Below are 17,277 nucleotides of genomic sequence, written 5' to 3'. Positions count from 1 at the left end.
TCACGCTCTGAAACACGCGTGTATGAGTACGATTCAAATACAATATCATGTCATATCATAGCAGGAATCTATAGATCTGAAGATACGCAACTCCTTCAATCATTCATTGCAAACAGTAACAAACAAGGATGATTCCTCAGTGGTGTGATGGAGGCCCTTAACAGGTCTGAGGGATGTCCCCAACATCTGGAACACGATTTATCCTCCCATTACACCACTAATGAAACTTCTTTGCCTTCTCCATTGTTCAGGACGTTTTGGCATGTGCCAATTTGCACTGGACGCAGATCCCCTGCCGCTGAGGCCTCTTGGCCATGACCTTTTAGCACTGCTATGATTTGGCAAGTGAAGAATCACAACATGGGGCCACCACTAGATGCAATGTGATGTACGCTATCTGCCAAGATGGGCTACGTGCTACATGCCAACATACAGAAAGCGGAGTCTTTACTTTTTGAAGGGTCTTCCCGTGAAAGGGCTGTTTGGCGCTTACATGGCAGAATGCATGGACCTCAGAATAGAATACTTTGTGCATCTACCTACATCCGAAGAGACACTGTCAAAGGCGTGCCTGTTCACTTTGACTGCCTGTCTGATCTTGAACAACTAGCGTAGGTCTGGGGTAAGTTGAAGACTCAACAAACACGTACCTTAACTCGGTAGTGATCTGAAGATATGGAAAGGCTGGGCGAAATCTATTGGGATCAAAGGACCTCGTGTCACCTTGCCAGTCTACAGTGGTTTGATGGATAGGGGTACAGTGGGGTGGGGCAGTGGGTAGGGTAGGTGTACAGTGGTGTGGGATATTGTGGGTAGCGAAGAGTGGGGTAGGTGTAGAGTGGTTTGGGGTATAGTCAGTGGTGGTAGAGTAGGGTGGGGATAAGGGTAGATTGGGTGAGAGGGGAGAGGTGGGAATAGAGGGGGTGGGGTAGTGAGTTAAGGACAGGTAGAATTGGGTAAGATTTTTGTTATTATACCGGTAGCCATTTACAGCGGCAATTAAGCCATTAACTCACAGCAGACTGCTTAGAAACAACATAGATACCAGGGGTTGAGTTTTGGGTGGGAGGGGCAAGGAGTGGGTGGGAATGGCCAAAGAGGTAAGCATGGCCCAAGGCAGTCAATTAGACGATAAACAACCAACAATATTTAACAAATAAATAACCCAAAAAAAAACAAGTCATGTGTCCCTCTTCACATGTCATCTCCCTCCTACCTGTACTTCAATGCAACGGTTTCGGCTTATAGGTGGTGCTTAAAATGCACAGTAGGCCATGTGCCTTCATCGCACCGGTGTTGTATACTAAACTGTTCCCCATGATAGACTGCTCGCCTGGTGTTCGGCAATCTTGGAGCCCCAACCCAACACCCTGACACAGCGATCGCCAAAAGGAAATAAAAATGTGCTGAAATGCTCCAGCCGGGCTTCTTAGTCCTGCTCTCTAAGAGGAAGGCTACAGCTCAATAAAACACCTTTTAAGAAGTAAACAAAAAATTGTATTCAATATATTATATGTTATTTCTTAAAGTGAAAAACCCCATTTTATGTCTCTCACTTGTTGCATGTTTCGCGTTTCTGTGGCATGCACGTCGAGTACTCCTTGGCACGCCTATCACTCAGGCCTTACCTGTTTCATATCTGTATGGCACTTTTGGGGTTGATCTGGGTACAGATCATCCTCTCCCGCGGATTTAACACTGAAGAGCACCGAGCACATAAAATGGTACAATACTAAAAAGTGAAAACAGTCTAAATCTGTTATTTGCGCATGAAAATGTGAGTGCTATAGTACAATAAATGAGATGCTTGGTCCGTAAAACTCGCCAGAAAATACGTGCAGAGAGTTGCAATCCGGGCAGTATCTGATGCCAAATGCGTTCTTTGTCAGATGTTTGTATGTATTGTTTTCAATAAAGTATTTAAAAATGAGCCTTCTTTAACACATGTCACACGCCTGCTTATTGTGTGTTGGTAGCGTTTTTCCTACCTCTCGCTGTAAAAATGAGAACAAAGTTTCTCGTGATGTCTCAGGCAGCCCGACCTGAGCCTCTGGTTCGTAACAAAAGTGCTGAATGCAGCTCACAGTGCAGCAGCGGGCCAGTGGCGCAATGGATGAGCAGAAGATTCCAGGTTCGACTCCTGGCTGGCTCGTTCAAATGCTGCCTTTTTGTTCTGTATTTAAAAATGAGCCTTCTCACGCAAGGCACTCGAAAGCTCATTGTGTGTTTGTAGTCACTGTTGCAGCGTGTTTCTACCTCTACTCGGGAGAAAAAATGGGAACTACGTTATTTCTCATGATGTCTCTAACACATGGCACACGCCTGCTCATTGTCAGTTCGTAGGCGTGTTTTCAACCACCTCTCCTTATAAAAATGAGAACTAAGTTGCTCATGATGGCTCAATCCGCATGATGAGCCTCTGCGTCGTAACAAAAGTGCTGATTCCAAGAGTCACTGCAGCAGAGGGCCAGTGGCGCAATGGATAACGCGTCTGCCTATGGAGCAGAAGATTCCAGGTTCGACTCCTGGCTGGCTCGTTCGCATGCTGCCTTTTTGTTCTAGAAAGTATTTAAAAATGAGCCTTGTCACGCATGGCACACAAAAGCACATTGTTTGTTCGTAGTTAGTGCGTTTTTTCTACCTCTCCTCTGGGAAAAATGAGAACTAAGTTTCTCATGATGGCACACGCTCGCTCACCTGCTCATTGTGGGCTTGTAGCGTTTTTTTCTACCTCTCCTTGTAAAAATGAGAAGTACGTTTCTCACTGTGTCTCAAGCAGGAAACTTCTGTTTCGTTACAAAAGTGCTGACTCCTGCTCACGCTGTAGCAGCGGTCCAGTGGCGCAATGGATAACACATTTGACTAATTCCAGGTTGACTCCTGGCTGGCTCGATCATAGGCTGCCTTTTTGATTTATTCAATATGTATACATGGTCGAAGGCTGCAGACAGGCCCAGTAACAAGAGGAGGGCTTGCTTCTTGGCATCTTTGATATCATCCTGTTGAATCTTTAGGTCCAGTAAGGCCGATTCAGTGCCGTGGCTTGGTTGGAAACCAGATTGGCGCAAGCCCAGGAGATTGTGTGATTCCAGTCAAAACAGGTTCTTCCCTGTTCGTCCAAAACCATCAAGGACCACATTGACACCCTTGCTCTGAATCTGGCCGACTTCTGTAACCATTCCATCACCTGTGGAATCTTCCCCTCCACTCTGAAGCATTCTCTTGTGCACCCTCTTCTCAAAAATTCCACAGCCGACCCCTCCGGCCCGGCTAACTTCGCAGGTTTCTATCACTCCTTTCCAGGGCAAACTCTTGGAAAAGCTGACCATCTCCCAGCTTAATCTTCACACCGACTCTGTTGGTTGTCTCCATGACCATCAGCCTGGCTTCAGAGCTGTCAGAAGCATGGAAACTGCTCTCCTGAACACCTGTGAAGACCTGCTGTCCAACCATGACTCTAACATCCCTTTTGGGTCCTCATCCTACTCGATTTCTCTTCTGCCTTTGACACGGTCAACCATGCCATCCTGCTCAACTGTCTCCGTGATAAGCCGGGTATCACTGATCAGGCCCTGGCCTGGATGACCTCTTTCCACTCTGATCGGCCCTCCCAGGTCCAACTTGGGTCCTTCCTTTTCGCCATCTCATTCTCTACTTGTGGTGTTCCCCACGGGTCTAACCTCTCTCCCTGGCTGTTCAACCAATACCTGGCACCCATTTCCCACTGCATTGCAGCTCTCTGCTTCAACTTTCAGTGCTATGCGGATGACACTCTGCTTGTTTTCAGGCTTCCCTCCCTCATCTCTGACCGTCTGTCTGCCATCCAGGACTGGTCTGCCGCCAATGATCTCTGCCTTAATCCCATTTAGGCAGAGATTCTCCTCATCGGCACACCTGCACCCTCCTTTCCTGCCACTCTCTGGCCGGCCTCCCTTGGCCCTCTTCCTGCTCCCACCTTTGAGGCTAAGAACCTTGGGGTCATCTTCGACTCCACACTCTCCTTTTCTTCTCACATCTCTGACATCTCTAAGAAGTCAAACTACCAACTGTACATTTGCAGAGGTATTGTTCCTTTCCTCTCCTTCCCCCAGAAGCTTACTGTATCTAGAGCTCTGATTCTCTCTAGGCTAGACTACTGCAACAGCCTCTTTCTAAATCTGCCTGCTTCTTCTCTCTGTCCTCTGCAACTCATCCAGAACAGGACTGCAAGACGTTTCCTTGGTCTGAAGCCCAGGGATCGTATCTCTCCAGCCCTGAAATCTTTTCATTGCTCCCAGTGGCTGCAAGGGTTAAATTCAAGTCCCTCTGCATTGTCCACAAGGCTTACTGGGGCCTGGGTCCAAAATACCTTCAACTCTCCCTCCGTAAATACCTTCCCACTCGAGCTCTTTTCTCCTCCACCTCCAACTCCCTCAGGGCCGGTCGCTTCTCCAAGCAACGAGTTGGGGGTAGATCTCTTTCCTCAGCTGGGGCCTCCCTCTGGAACAGCCTGCCTGCCACACTGAAACTTGAGGAGAACCATCTCTGGTTCCGGAAGCACCTCAAGACCTTCCTCTTTGCTTCTGCCTTTGCTCTTCCGCTCCCCTGCTGATCTGTCTGCTTCGGCTCCGTGCACCTGGCTACCCTCTGATTTCGGGCCAAGGTCCCTGCCCACCCAGCCGCACACCTGCACTGCCTCCTGGCAACCCTTGCACGCAATCCTTGCACTTGGGTCTGTATCTGTAACCCTACAGTGCCCTTACCTGCACTTATCAGACACCCCTTGTCTGCGCTTTAAACCTCGCACTTGCCACCCTGCTGGCTGCGCTACCAGTTGTTGTTGTTTTTATCCCTTCCTCGGCACGTTCCACCTCGCCCCTCTCCTTGCACTTTCCTCCCTCCCTCTCCCCTGCACTTGAGCATTCTCAATGTCACTGGGCCTAGGAAGATCGCTGTTTTGTCCTCCCTTCTTCCCCTCCCTTGCCTCGTCACGCTCTGAAACACGCGTGTATGAGTACGATTCAAATACAATATCATGTCATATCATAGCAGGAATCTATAGATCTGAAGATACGCAACTCCTTCAATCATTCATTGCAAACAGTAACAAACAAGGATGATTCCTCAGTGGTGTGATGGAGGCCCTTAACAGGTCTGAGGGATGTCCCCAACATCTGGAACACGATTTATCCTCCCATTACACCACTAATGAAACTTCTTTGCCTTCTCCATTGTTCAGGACGTTTTGGCATGTTCCAATTTGCACTGGACGCAGATCCCCTGCCGCTGAGGCCTCTTGGCCATGACCTTTTAGCACTGCTATGATTTGGCAAGTGAAGAATCACAACATGGGGCCACCACTAGATGCAATGTGATGTACGCTATCTGCCAAGATGGGCTACGTGCTACATGCCAACATACAGAAAGCGGAGTCTTTACTTTTTGAAGGGTCTTCCCGTGAAAGGGCTGTTTGGCGCTTACATGGCAGAATGCATGGACCTCAGAATAGAATACTTTGTGCATCTACCTACATCCGAAGAGACACTGTCAAAGGCGTGCCTGTTCACTTTGACTGCCTGTCTGATCTTGAACAACTAGCGTAGGTCTGGGGTAAGTTGAAGACTCAACAAACACGTACCTTAACTCGGTAGTGATCTGAAGATATGGAAAGGCTGGGCGAAATCTATTGGGATCAAAGGACCTCGTGTCACCTTGCCAGTCTACAGTGGTTTGATGGATAGGGGTACAGTGGGGTGGGGCAGTGGGTAGGGTAGGTGTACAGTGGTGTGGGATATTGTGGGTAGCGAAGAGTGGGGTAGGTGTAGAGTGGTTTGGGGTATAGTCAGTGGTGGTAGAGTAGGGTGGGGATAAGGGTAGATTGGGTGAGAGGGGAGAGGTGGGAATAGAGGGGGTGGGGTAGTGAGTTAAGGACAGGTAGAATTGGGTAAGATTTTTGTTATTATACCGGTAGCCATTTACAGCGGCAATTAAGCCATTAACTCACAGCAGACTGCTTAGAAACAACATAGATACCAGGGGTTGAGTTTTGGGTGGGAGGGGCAAGGAGTGGGTGGGAATGGCCAAAGAGGTAAGCATGGCCCAAGGCAGTCAATTAGACGATAAACAACCAACAATATTTAACAAATAAATAACCCAAAAAAAAACAAGTCATGTGTCCCTCTTCACATGTCATCTCCCTCCTACCTGTACTTCAATGCAACGGTTTCGGCTTATAGGTGGTGCTTAAAATGCACAGTAGGCCATGTGCCTTCATCGCACCGGTGTTGTATACTAAACTGTTCCCCATGATAGACTGCTCGCCTGGTGTTCGGCAATCTTGGAGCCCCAACCCAACACCCTGACACAGCGATCGCCAAAAGGAAATAAAAATGTGCTGAAATGCTCCAGCCGGGCTTCTTAGTCCTGCTCTCTAAGAGGAAGGCTACAGCTCAATAAAACACCTTTTAAGAAGTAAACAAAAAATTGTATTCAATATATTATATGTTATTTCTTAAAGTGAAAAACCCCATTTTATGTCTCTCACTTGTTGCATGTTTCGCGTTTCTGTGGCATGCACGTCGAGTACTCCTTGGCACGCCTATCACTCAGGCCTTACCTGTTTCATATCTGTATGGCACTTTTGGGGTTGATCTGGGTACAGATCATCCTCTCCCGCGGATTTAACACTGAAGAGCACCGAGCACATAAAATGGTACAATACTAAAAAGTGAAAACAGTCTAAATCTGTTATTTGCGCATGAAAATGTGAGTGCTATAGTACAATAAATGAGATGCTTGGTCCGTAAAACTCGCCAGAAAATACGTGCAGAGAGTTGCAATCCGGGCAGTATCTGATGCCAAATGCGTTCTTTGTCAGATGTTTGTATGTATTGTTTTCAATAAAGTATTTAAAAATGAGCCTTCTTTAACACATGTCACACGCCTGCTTATTGTGTGTTGGTAGCGTTTTTCCTACCTCTCGCTGTAAAAATGAGAACAAAGTTTCTCGTGATGTCTCAGGCAGCCCGACCTGAGCCTCTGGTTCGTAACAAAAGTGCTGAATGCAGCTCACAGTGCAGCAGCGGGCCAGTGGCGCAATGGATAACGCGTCTGCCTACGGAGCAGAAGATTCCAGGTTCGACTCCTGGCTGGCTCGTTCAAATGCTGCCTTTTTGTTCTGTATTTTAAAATGAGCCTTCTCACGCAAGGCACTCGAAAGCTCATTGTGTGTTTGTAGTCACTGTTGCAGCGTGTTTCTACCTCTACTCGGGAGAAAAAATGGGAACTACGTTATTTCTCATGATGTCTCTAACACATGGCACACGCCTGCTCATTGTCAGTTCGTAGGCGTGTTTTCAACCACCTCTCCTTATAAAAATGAGAACTAAGTTGCTCATGATGGCTCAATCCGCATGATGAGCCTCTGCGTCGTAACAAAAGTGCTGATTCCAAGAGTCACTGCAGCAGAGGGCCAGTGGCGCAATGGATAACGCGTCTGCCTATGGAGCAGAAGATTCCAGGTTCGACTCCTGGCTGGCTCGTTCGCATGCTGCCTTTTTGTTCTAGAAAGTATTTAAAAATGAGCCTTGTCACGCATGGCACACAAAAGCACATTGTTTGTTCGTAGTTAGTGCGTTTTTTCTACCTCTCCTCTGGGAAAAATGAGAACTAAGTTTCTCATGATGGCACACGCTCGCTCACCTGCTCATTGTGGGCTTGTAGCGTTTTTTTCTACCTCTCCTTGTAAAAATGAGAAGTACGTTTCTCACTGTGTCTCAAGCAGGAAACTTCTGTTTCGTTACAAAAGTGCTGACTCCTGCTCACGCTGTAGCAGCGGTCCAGTGGCGCAATGGATAACACATTTGACTAATTCCAGGTTGACTCCTGGCTGGCTCGATCATAGGCTGCCTTTTTGATTTATTCAATATGTATACATGGTCGAAGGCTGCAGACAGGCCCAGTAACAAGAGGAGGGCTTGCTTCTTGGCATCTTTGATATCATCCTGTTGAATCTTTAGGTCCAGTAAGGCCGATTCAGTGCCGTGGCTTGGTTGGAAACCAGATTGGCGCAAGCCCAGGAGATTGTGTGATTCCAGTCAAAACAGGTTCTTCCCTGTTCGTCCAAAACCATCAAGGACCACATTGACACCCTTGCTCTGAATCTGGCCGACTTCTGTAACCATTCCATCACCTGTGGAATCTTCCCCTCCACTCTGAAGCATTCTCTTGTGCACCCTCTTCTCAAAAATTCCACAGCCGACCCCTCCGGCCCGGCTAACTTCGCAGGTTTCTATCACTCCTTTCCAGGGCAAACTCTTGGAAAAGCTGACCATCTCCCAGCTTAATCTTCACACCGACTCTGTTGGTTGTCTCCATGACCATCAGCCTGGCTTCAGAGCTGTCAGAAGCATGGAAACTGCTCTCCTGAACACCTGTGAAGACCTGCTGTCCAACCATGACTCTAACATCCCTTTTGGGTCCTCATCCTACTCGATTTCTCTTCTGCCTTTGACACGGTCAACCATGCCATCCTGCTCAACTGTCTCCGTGATAAGCCGGGTATCACTGATCAGGCCCTGGCCTGGATGACCTCTTTCCACTCTGATCGGCCCTCCCAGGTCCAACTTGGGTCCTTCCTTTTCGCCATCTCATTCTCTACTTGTGGTGTTCCCCACGGGTCTAACCTCTCTCCCTGGCTGTTCAACCAATACCTGGCACCCATTTCCCACTGCATTGCAGCTCTCTGCTTCAACTTTCAGTGCTATGCGGATGACACTCTGCTTGTTTTCAGGCTTCCCTCCCTCATCTCTGACCGTCTGTCTGCCATCCAGGACTGGTCTGCCGCCAATGATCTCTGCCTTAATCCCATTTAGGCAGAGATTCTCCTCATCGGCACACCTGCACCCTCCTTTCCTGCCACTCTCTGGCCGGCCTCCCTTGGCCCTCTTCCTGCTCCAACCTTTGAGGCTAAGAACCTTGGGGTCATCTTCGACTCCACACTCTCCTTTTCTTCTCACATCTCTGACATCTCTAAGAAGTCAAACTACCAACTGTACATTTGCAGAGGTATTGTTCCTTTCCTCTCCTTCCCCCAGAAGCTTACTGTATCTAGAGCTCTGATTCTCTCTAGGCTAGACTACTGCAACAGCCTCTTTCTAAATCTGCCTGCTTCTTCTCTCTGTCCTCTGCAACTCATCCAGAACAGGACTGCAAGACGTTTCCTTGGTCTGAAGCCCAGGGATCGTATCTCTCCAGCCCTGAAATCTTTTCATTGCTCCCAGTGGCTGCAAGGGTTAAATTCAAGTCCCTCTGCATTGTCCACAAGGCTTACTGGGGCCTGGGTCCAAAATACCTTCAACTCTCCCTCCGTAAATACCTTCCCACTCGAGCTCTTTTCTCCTCCACCTCCAACTCCCTCAGGGCCGGTCGCTTCTCCAAGCAACGAGTTGGGGGTAGATCTCTTTCCTCAGCTGGGGCCTCCCTCTGGAACAGCCTGCCTGCCACACTGAAACTTGAGGAGAACCATCTCTGGTTCCGGAAGCACCTCAAGACCTTCCTCTTTGCTTCTGCCTTTGCTCTTCCGCTCCCCTGCTGATCTGTCTGCTTCGGCTCCGTGCACCTGGCTACCCTCTGATTTCGGGCCAAGGTCCCTGCCCACCCAGCCGCACACCTGCACTGCCTCCTGGCAACCCTTGCACGCAATCCTTGCACTTGGGTCTGTATCTGTAACCCTACAGTGCCCTTACCTGCACTTATCAGACACCCCTTGTCTGCGCTTTAAACCTCGCACTTGCCACCCTGCTGGCTGCGCTACCAGTTGTTGTTGTTTTTATCCCTTCCTCGGCACGTTCCACCTCGCCCCTCTCCTTGCACTTTCCTCCCTCCCTCTCCCCTGCACTTGAGCATTCTCAATGTCACTGGGCCTAGGAAGATCGCTGTTTTGTCCTCCCTTCTTCCCCTCCCTTGCCTCGTCACGCTCTGAAACACGCGTGTATGAGTACGATTCAAATACAATATCATGTCATATCATAGCAGGAATCTATAGATCTGAAGATACGCAACTCCTTCAATCATTCATTGCAAACAGTAACAAACAAGGATGATTCCTCAGTGGTGTGATGGAGGCCCTTAACAGGTCTGAGGGATGTCCCCAACATCTGGAACACGATTTATCCTCCCATTACACCACTAATGAAACTTCTTTGCCTTCTCCATTGTTCAGGACGTTTTGGCATGTGCCAATTTGCACTGGACGCAGATCCCCTGCCGCTGAGGCCTCTTGGCCATGACCTTTTAGCACTGCTATGATTTGGCAAGTGAAGAATCACAACATGGGGCCACCACTAGATGCAATGTGATGTACGCTATCTGCCAAGATGGGCTACGTGCTACATGCCAACATACAGAAAGCGGAGTCTTTACTTTTTGAAGGGTCTTCCCGTGAAAGGGCTGTTTGGCGCTTACATGGCAGAATGCATGGACCTCAGAATAGAATACTTTGTGCATCTACCTACATCCGAAGAGACACTGTCAAAGGCGTGCCTGTTCACTTTGACTGCCTGTCTGATCTTGAACAACTAGCGTAGGTCTGGGGTAAGTTGAAGACTCAACAAACACGTACCTTAACTCGGTAGTGATCTGAAGATATGGAAAGGCTGGGCGAAATCTATTGGGATCAAAGGACCTCGTGTCACCTTGCCAGTCTACAGTGGTTTGATGGATAGGGGTACAGTGGGGTGGGGCAGTGGGTAGGGTAGGTGTACAGTGGTGTGGGATATTGTGGGTAGCGAAGAGTGGGGTAGGTGTAGAGTGGTTTGGGGTATAGTCAGTGGTGGTAGAGTAGGGTGGGGATAAGGGTAGATTGGGTGAGAGGGGAGAAGTGGGAATAGAGGGGGTGGGGTAGTGAGTTAAGGACAGGTAGAATTGGGTAAGATTTTTGTTATTATACCGGTAGCCATTTACAGCGGCAATTAAGCCATTAACTCACAGCAGACTGCTTAGAAACAACATAGATACCAGGGGTTGAGTTTTGGGTGGGAGGGGCAAGGAGTGGGTGGGAATGGCCAAAGAGGTAAGCATGGCCCAAGGCAGTCAATTAGACGATAAACAACCAACAATATTTAACAAATAAATAACCCAAAAAAAAAACAAGTCGTGTGTCCCTCTTCACATGTCATCTCCCTCCTACCTGTACTTCAATGCAACGGTTTCGGCTTATAGGTGGTGCTTAAAATGCAGAGTAGGCCATGTGCCTTCATCGCACCGGTGTTGTATACTAAACTGTTCCCCATGATAGACTGCTCGCCTGGTGTTCGGCAATCTTGGAGCCCCAACCCAACACCCTGACACAGCGATCGCCAAAAGGAAATAAAAATGTGCTGAAATGCTCCAGCCGGGCTTCTTAGTCCTGCTCTCTAAGAGGAAGGCTACAGCTCAATAAAACACCTTTTAAGAAGTAAACAAAAAATTGTATTCAATATATTATATGTTATTTCTTAAAGTGAAAAACCCCATTTTATGTCTCTCACTTGTTGCATGTTTCGCGTTTCTGTAGCTTGCACGTCGAGTACTCCTTGGCACGCCTATCACTCAGGCCTTACCTGTTTCATATCTGTATGGCACTTTTGGGGTTGATCTGGGTACAGATCATCCTCTCCCGCGGATTTAACACTGAAGAGCACCGAGCACATAAAATGGTACAATACTAAAAAGTGAAAACAGTCTAAATCTGTTATTTGCGCATGAAAATGTGAGTGCTATCGTACAATAAATGAGATGCTTGGTCCGTAGAACTCGCCAGAAAATACGTGCAGAGAGTTGCAATCCGGGCAGTATCTGATGCCAAATGCGTTCTTTGTCAGATGTTTGTATGTATTGTTTTCAATAAAGTATTTAAAAATGAGCCTTCTTTAACACATGTCACACGCCTGCTTATTGTGTGTTGGTAGCGTTTTTCCTACCTCTCGCTGTAAAAATGAGAACAAAGTTTCTCGTGATGTCTCAGGCAGCCCGACCTGAGCCTCTGGTTCGTAACAAAAGTGCTGAATGCAGCACACAGTGCAGCAGCGGGCCAGTGGCGCAATGGATAACGCGTCTGCCTACGGAGCAGAAGATTCCAGGTTCGACTCCTGGCTGGCTCGTTCAAATGCTGCCTTTTTGTTCTGTATTTAAAAATGAGCCTTCTCACGCAAGGCACTCGAAAGCTCATTGTGTGTTTGTAGTCACTGTTGCAGCGTGTTTCTACCTCTACTCGGGAGAAAAAATGGGAACTACCTTATTTCTCATGATGTCTCTAACACATGGCACACGCCTGCTCATTGTCAGTTCGTAGGCGTGTTTTCAACCACCTCTCCTTATAAAAATGAGAACTAAGTTGCTCATGATGGCTCAATCCGCATGATGAGCATCTGCGTCGTAACAAAAGTGCTGATTCCAAGAGTCACTGCAGCAGAGGGCCAGTGGCGCAATGGATAACGCGTCTGCCTACGGAGCAGAAGATTCCAGGTTCGACTCCTGGCTGGCTCGTTTGCATGCTGCCTTTTTGTTCTAGAAAGTATTTAAAAATGAGCCTTGTCACGCATGGCACACAAAAGCACATTGTTTGTTCGTAGTTAGTGCGTTTTTTCTACCTCTCCTCTGGGAAAAATGAGAACTAAGTTTCTCATGATGGCACACGCTCGCTCACCTGCTCATTGTGGGCTTGTAGCGTTTTTTTCTACCTCTCCTTGTAAAAATGAGAAGTACGTTTCTCACTGTGTCTCAAGCAGGAAACTTCTATTTCGTTACAAAAGTGCTGACTCCTGCTCACGCTGTAGCAGCGGTCCAGTGGCGCAATGGATAACACATTTGACTAATTCCAGGTTGACTCCTGGCTGGCTCGATCATAGGCTGCCTTTTTGATTTATTCAATATGTATACATGGTCGAAGGCTGCAGACAGGCCCAGTAACAAGAGGAGGGCTTGCTTCTTGGCATCTTTGATATCATCCTGTTGAATCTTTAGGTCCAGTAAGGCCGATTCAGTGCCGTGGCTTGGTTGGAAACCAGATTGGCGCAAGCCCAGGAGATTGTGTGATTCCAGTCAAAACAGGTTCTTCCCTGTTCGTCCAAAACCATCAAGGACCACATTGACACCCTTGCTCTGAATCTGGCCGACTTCTGTAACCATTCCATCACCTGTGGAATCTTCCCCTCCACTCTGAAGCATTCTCTTGTGCACCCTCTTCTCAAAAATTCCACAGCCGACCCCTCCGGCCCGGCTAACTTCGCAGGTTTCTATCACTCCTTTCCAGGGCAAACTCTTGGAAAAGCTGACCATCTCCCAGCTTAATCTTCACACCGACTCTGTTGGTTGTCTCCATGACCATCAGCCTGGCTTCAGAGCTGTCAGAAGCATGGAAACTGCTCTCCTGAACACCTGTGAAGACCTGCTGTCCAACCATGACTCTAACATCCCTTTTGGGTCCTCATCCTACTCGATTTCCTTTCTGCCTTTGACACGGTCAACCATGCCATCCTGCTCAACTGTCTCCGTGATAAGCCGGGTATCACTGATCAGGCCCTGGCCTGGATGACCTCTTTCCACTCTGATCGGCCCTCCCAGGTCCAACTTGGGTCCTTCCTTTTCGCCATCTCATTCTCTACTTGTGGTGTTCCCCACGGGTCTAACCTCTCTCCCTGGCTGTTCAACCAATACCTGGCACCCATTGCCCACCGCATTGCAGCTCTCTGCTTCAACTTTCAGTGCTATGCGGATGACACTCTGCTTGTTTTCAGGCTTCCCTCCCTCATCTCTGACCGTCTGTCTGCCATCCAGGACTGGTCTGCCGCCAATGATCTCTGCCTTAATCCCATTTAGGCAGAGATTCTCCTCATCGGCACACCTGCACCCTCCTTTCCTGCCACTCTCTGGCCGGCCTCCCTTGGCCCTCTTCCTGCTCCCACCTTTGAGGCTAAGAACCTTGGGGTCATCTTCGACTCCACACTCTCCTTTTCTTCTCACATCTCTGACATCTCTAAGAAGTCAAACTACCAACTGTACCTTTGCAGAGGTATTGTTCCTTTCCTCTCCTTCCCCCAGAAGCTTACTGTATCTAGAGCTCTGATTCTCTCTAGGCTAGACTACTGCAACAGCCTCTTTCTAAATCTGCCTGCTTCTTCTCTCTGTCCTCTGCAACTCATCTAGAAAAGGACTGCAAGACGTTTCCTTGGTCTGAAGCCCAGGGATCGTATCTCTCCAGCCCTGAAATCTTTTCATTGCTCCCAGTGGCTGCAAGGGTTAAATTCAAGTCCCTCTGCATTGTCCACAAGGCTTACTGGGGCCTGGGTCCAAAATACCTTCAACTCTCCCTCCGTAAATACCTTCCCACTCGAGCTCTTTTCTCCTCCACCTCCAACTCCCTCAGGGCCGGTCGCTTCTCCAAGCAACGAGTTGGGGGTAGATCTCTTTCCTCAGCTGGGGCCTCCCTCTGGAACAGCCTGCCTGCCACACTGAAACTTGAGGAGAACCATCTCTGGTTCCGGAAGCACCTCAAGACCTTCCTCTTTGCTTCTGCCTTTGCTCTTCCGCTCCCCTGCTGATCTGTCTGCTTCGGCTCCGTGCACCTGGCTACCCTCTGATTTCGGGCCAAGGTCCCTGCCCACCCAGCCGCACACCTGCACTGCCTCCTGGCAACCCTTGCACGCAATCCTTGCACTTGGGTCTGTATCTGTAACCCTACAGTGCCCTTACCTGCACTTATCAGACACCCCTTGTCTGCGCTTTAAACCTCGCACTTGCCACCCTGCTGGCTGCGCTACCAGTTGTTGTTGTTTTTATCCCTTCCTCGGCACGTTCCACCTCGCCCCTCTCCTTGCACTTTCCTCCCTCCCTCTCCCCTGCACTTGAGCATTCTCAATGTCACTGGGCCTAGGAAGATCGCTGTTTTGTCCTCCCTTCTTCCCCTCCCTTGCCTCGTCACGCTCTGAAACACGCGTGTATGAGTACGATTCAAATACAATATCATGTCATATCATAGCAGGAATCTATAGATCTGAAGATACGCAACTCCTTCAATCATTCATTGCAAACAGTAACAAACAAGGATGATTCCTCAGTGGTGTGATGGAGGCCCTTAACAGGTCTGAGGGATGTCCCCAACATCTGGAACACGATTTATCCTCCCATTACACCACTAATGAAACTTCTTTGCCTTCTCCATTGTTCAGGACGTTTTGGCATGTGCCAATTTGCACTGGACGCAGATCCCCTGCCGCTGAGGCCTCTTGGCCATGACCTTTTAGCACTGCTATGATTTGGCAAGTGAAGAATCACAACATGGGGCCACCACTAGATGCAATGTGATGTACGCTATCTGCCAAGATGGGCTACGTGCTACATGCCAACATACAGAAAGCGGAGTCTTTACTTTTTGAAGGGTCTTCCCGTGAAAGGGCTGTTTGGCGCTTACATGGCAGAATGCATGGACCTCAGAATAGAATACTTTGTGCATCTACCTACATCCGAAGAGACACTGTCAAAGGCGTGCCTATTCACTTTGACTGCCTGTCTGATCTTGAACAACTAGCGTAGGTCTGGGGTAAGTTGAAGACTCAACAAACACGTACCTTAACTCGGTAGTGATCTGAAGATATGGAAAGGCTGGGCGAAATCTATTGGGATCAAAGGACCTCGTGTCACCTTGCCAGTCTACAGTGGTTTGATGGATAGGGGTACAGTGGGGTGGGGCAGTGGGTAGGGTAGGTGTACAGTGGTGTGGGATATTGTGGGTAGCGAAGAGTGGGGTAGGTGTAGAGTGGTTTGGGGTATAGTCAGTGGTGGTAGAGTAGGGTGGGGATAAGGGTAGATTGGGTGAGAGGGGAGAGGTGGGAATAGAGGGGGTGGGGTAGTGAGTTAAGGACAGGTAGAATTGGGTAAGATTTTTGTTATTATACCGGTAGCCATTTACAGCGGCAATTAAGCTATTAACTCACAGCAGACTGCTTAGAAACAACATAGATACCAGGGGTTGAGTTTTGGGTGGGAGGGGCAAGGAGTGGGTGGGAATGGCCAAAGAGGTAAGCATGGCCCAAGGCAGTCAATTAGACGATAAACAACCAACAATATTTAACAAATAAATAACCCAAAAAAAAACAAGTCATGTGTCCCTCTTCACATGTCATCTCCCTCCTACCTGTACTTCAATGCAACGGTTTCGGCTTATAGGTGGTGCTTAAAATGCACAGTAGGCCATGTGCCTTCATCGCACCGGTGTTGTATACTAAACTGTTCCCCATGATAGACTGCTCGCCTGGTGTTCGGCAATCTTGGAGCCCCAACCCAACACCCTGACACAGCGATCGCCAAAAGGAAATAAAAATGTGCTGAAATGCTCCAGCCGGGCTTCTTAGTCCTGCTCTCTAAGAGGAAGGCTGCAGCTCAATAAAACACCTTTTAAGAAGTAAACAAAAAATTGTATTCAATATATTATATGTTATTTCTTAAAGTGAAAAACCCCATTTTATGTCTCTCACTTGTTGCATGTTTCGCGTTTCTGTGGCATGCACGTCGAGTACTCCTTGGCACGCCTATCACTCAGGCCTTACCTGTTTCATATCTGTATGGCACTTTTGGGGTTGATCTGGGTACAGATCATCCTCTCCCGCGGATTTAACACTGAAGAGCACCGAGCACATAAAATGGTACAATACTAAAAAGTGAAAACAGTCTAAATCTGTTATTTGCGCATGAAAATGTGAGTGCTATAGTACAATAAATGAGATGCTTGGTCCGTAAAACTCGCCAGAAAATACGTGCAGAGAGTTGCAATCCGGGCAGTATCTGATGCCAAATGCGTTCTTTGTCAGATGTTTGTATGTATTGTTTTCAATAAAGTATTTAAAAATGAGCCTTCTTTAACACATGTCACACGCCTGCTTATTGTGTGTTGGTAGCGTTTTTCCTACCTCTCGCTGTAAAAATGAGAACAAAGTTTCTCGTGATGTCTCAGGCAGCCCGACCTGAGCCTCTGGTTCGTAACAAAAGTGCTGAATGCAGCACACAGTGCAGCAGCGGGCCAGTGGCGCAATGGATAACGCGTCTGCCTACGGAGCAGAAGATTCCAGGTTCGACTCCTGGCTGGCTCGTTCAAATGCTGCCTTTTTGTTCTGTATTTAAAAATGAGCCTTCTCACGCAAGGCACTCGAAAGCTCATTGTGTGTTTGTAGTCACTGTTGCAGCGTGTTTCTACCTCTACTCGGGAGAAAAAATGGGAACTACCTTATTTCTCATGATGTCTCTAACACATGGCACACGCCTGCT

General features: G+C 48.2%; 6 non-coding genes across 6 annotated transcripts; all 6 read left to right on the top strand.

Moving 5' to 3' along the window:
* The first annotated feature begins 2,464 nt into the window (after positions 1–2,464).
* On the top strand, positions 2,465–2,537 carry TRNAH-AUG (transfer RNA histidin (anticodon AUG)). Its single transcript has one exon. It is a non-coding gene; the product is annotated as a tRNA-His (tRNA).
* A 4,525-nt stretch (positions 2,538–7,062) lies between these two features.
* TRNAR-ACG (transfer RNA arginine (anticodon ACG)) lies at positions 7,063–7,135 on the top strand. The gene has a single exon. It is a non-coding gene; the product is annotated as a tRNA-Arg (tRNA).
* A 312-nt stretch (positions 7,136–7,447) lies between these two features.
* TRNAH-AUG (transfer RNA histidin (anticodon AUG)) lies at positions 7,448–7,520 on the top strand. Its single transcript has one exon. It is a non-coding gene; the product is annotated as a tRNA-His (tRNA).
* A 4,526-nt stretch (positions 7,521–12,046) lies between these two features.
* On the top strand, positions 12,047–12,119 carry TRNAR-ACG (transfer RNA arginine (anticodon ACG)). The gene has a single exon. It is a non-coding gene; the product is annotated as a tRNA-Arg (tRNA).
* A 312-nt stretch (positions 12,120–12,431) lies between these two features.
* Positions 12,432–12,504, top strand: TRNAR-ACG (transfer RNA arginine (anticodon ACG)). The gene has a single exon. It is a non-coding gene; the product is annotated as a tRNA-Arg (tRNA).
* Positions 12,505–17,029: 4,525 nt separating this feature from the next.
* On the top strand, positions 17,030–17,102 carry TRNAR-ACG (transfer RNA arginine (anticodon ACG)). The gene has a single exon. It is a non-coding gene; the product is annotated as a tRNA-Arg (tRNA).
* The last annotated feature ends 175 nt before the right edge of the window (positions 17,103–17,277 follow it).

The sequence above is a fragment of the Ambystoma mexicanum genome, chromosome 13 (genome assembly GCF_040938575.1).
Source record: "Ambystoma mexicanum isolate Mex_15411 chromosome 13, UKY_AmexF1_1, whole genome shotgun sequence".
In the NCBI taxonomy this organism is placed as follows: domain Eukaryota; kingdom Metazoa; phylum Chordata; class Amphibia; order Caudata; family Ambystomatidae; genus Ambystoma; species Ambystoma mexicanum.
Note: the sequence above shows the minus strand (reverse complement) of the source record. Positions and strands in the feature narration are given on the sequence as shown.